Source organism: Ischnura elegans, chromosome 8 (assembly GCF_921293095.1).
Source record: "Ischnura elegans chromosome 8, ioIscEleg1.1, whole genome shotgun sequence".
NCBI lineage: Eukaryota > Metazoa > Arthropoda > Insecta > Odonata > Coenagrionidae > Ischnura > Ischnura elegans.
In genome coordinates, this window is record NC_060253.1 from 16,767,879 (window position 1) to 16,770,420 (window position 2,542).

Genomic DNA, 2,542 nt, shown 5'->3' on the forward strand with positions numbered 1-2,542 from the left:
TGCAAAGAGTATATTAAGATATATGATGGGAACTATAAATTATCTTATTCTTAGTCAGGAACGTTTCTAGAGGGATACAAAAATGCTGACTTTGCCATTGACAAAATAGATTGAGTGCCTTGTACTGGATACATGACAAGTTAGTTAATGGAGAAGTAGCTTGGGAAAACAAAAGCAGTGCTGTGCAGTGAATATGTATACAATAGAAGGCGAGTATGTAAGTTAGGCAGCTGGAGCAAAAAAACTTGGCACTGATGTGGTGCATGGAAGGTCAAAGAACAGAGGTTAGACATCATTTTGTTAAAAACTCTGTTGCCATAGGAAAAAATAATTGCTGATAACATGTTTGCAAAATATGGTAGCAAATGTGCTTCCAAATGGGCTTAACAATGGTAAGCATTTGAACTGCATCAATGAATAGAATTTTGTAGCTGATGGAAGCAACTAGTTGAAGGGAGGTTTTTGTGCTTGTAACCTAGTTGCAAAGTTAAGAAATAAATAGCTACAACATGTTAAAATAGTTCTTGGAGTGTAGGTCAATGTCTCATTTTTCAACATAGGTACATATTTTACTGTTCCGAGTGCATAAAAAAGCCTAAATCACAATAAAATTAAGTACATTTTGGGGATTGGATAGTTGGGCATTGTCCATTTACTTAGAGTGGCATTCATCAAATAGAATTTAGCATTTCCTCCTGATTTTACAAAATTTTATACGGTGTAATTATGACTGAAAATTGAACGTAAACATTGAAAACCGGTAATCACTATAATTATGGCGATTTCCGATTTTCAATGTTTTTGTTTACTTTTCAATGTTTGATATCATATGATGCAGCTTCTTAAGACAAATACCCAAGTTCAACTGAGAACCATTTTGGAAACCTATTACTTTTGAAAACATTGATAGAAGTGTGCCTTTAGTTGGATAGCATTTAGGAGGACACTGAAAATAAGTTGGGCGCGTCATCAATGCGTCGATTAAAGAGTATTTGGAGCAAATTTATAAACTATAAACTGCAGTACTGCAATACGTATTTATCCGGGCTTACCAAATCACACGCTATGAACAAAACAATTGCACTGAATACTCAATCAACTCGATGGGGTTCTTCAAGCACACATCACTGCAGTGTACATGTAAATCAAGCACACATCCGTGATCCTTGCATAAATAAATTAATTGATGATGTTATTTTTCACGGCATCACTACCCTGAATGTCCCTTTACTTGTGGTACCATAACGTGAACTAATCTCTTTAGCAGGGGAAAATAATTTTAGTACCTACCGAGCAAATTCACTTGCAATGAATGTATAGTTTCGCACATTAAATAGCTAATAAACGTTTGGCAAAATGGCAATAATTTGCAACATAAATGCCTTCAAATGATAGACCAGTGAGATTATGCAAATCGTAAGCAATTCTAATATTCCGACGAACAAAGTCTTATATTGTTATTTTGAAGATACTATTATACTATAAACCACAGTCTCTGTGCTATAAACACTCCCTGATGTAGCTTTTCAACTTATCTTTTCACAATATAACGTTAAAGTGTCGAACATTTCCACAAGTTAGTGTACAGAAGCAATTTACGGCTAAAACTACCACGCCTGCATATCAATGTGTGAAATTATAGATCGAATTTTGCATTTTTTACCACAAATTAAATTAATAACGGTTGTAAACAAGTTACATACACGCACTGCACTTCAACGCAACGGATATACATTTTCCCATTTTCAACTTTATATGGACTAATTGTTTCAAAAACTAATATCTATAACTCCTTAAACTCTTTCCTACGATAATAGAAGCACAATATAGTCGTGTAAACACCCTATGCAAACACAAAACACCAGTCAAAATTTTAAAGTTTGCGCCCATTTTCGCCTTCGCATCAACTGCATCAAGAATTTCTGATGCGAGCCGATGCGAGTTGATGCTTCCGAAACCTCGAAAAATGCTCGCTCCGGGGCCGCATCGATGCGCATCAATGCGTGATTCGGAACGGCCTCATGCGCATCGATGCACATGATGCGTGATTCGGAACGCACCCTAAATCACTTGAGAATAGCTGATTCATTGGGAGAAAAAAATTTGTCAGAAGTGGGATTCGAACCCACGCCCTCTTACGAGGACCAGAAATCACAATAACTCGCTACTGCAAGCCAAGAATAATCTTGAGTCTGGCGCCTTAGACCGCTCGGCCATCCTGACACATGATTAAAGCTCGCTTTTTTATGTAACAGATGACCCAATTTGTCGGCCCAAAGTTCCAAGCATATTCAAACATTTCACAGCAAAACGAACTGTCTATAGGTGATCTTTGCAGGATTTCGCCATGCTGGAAACCATAAACAACGCTGGATACGACGAGTTTCATTTTTTTAATCACGACTTAGGTGGCTGTCATCTATTGGTAACAATTTTCACTATACAATTTTTGCAGAAAAGTATCCTCAAGTCGGCTTCTAAATTTTTTATCGCTCTCCACACATTTTTATAAGATTAGTGAAATCGCCTCTCGTGTCGCTGG

The 2,542-nt window shown here is 36.9% G+C and overlaps 1 non-coding gene across 1 annotated transcript; it reads right to left on the reverse strand.

The window, feature by feature from the left end:
• Nucleotides 1-2,104: 2,104 nt before the first annotated feature.
• Trnal-caa lies at nucleotides 2,105-2,223 on the reverse strand. Its single transcript has 2 exons — nucleotides 2,186-2,223; nucleotides 2,105-2,150 (listed from the first exon to the last, which is right to left on the reverse strand). It is a non-coding gene; the product is annotated as a tRNA-Leu (tRNA).
• Between the last annotated feature and the right edge of the window lie 319 nt (nucleotides 2,224-2,542).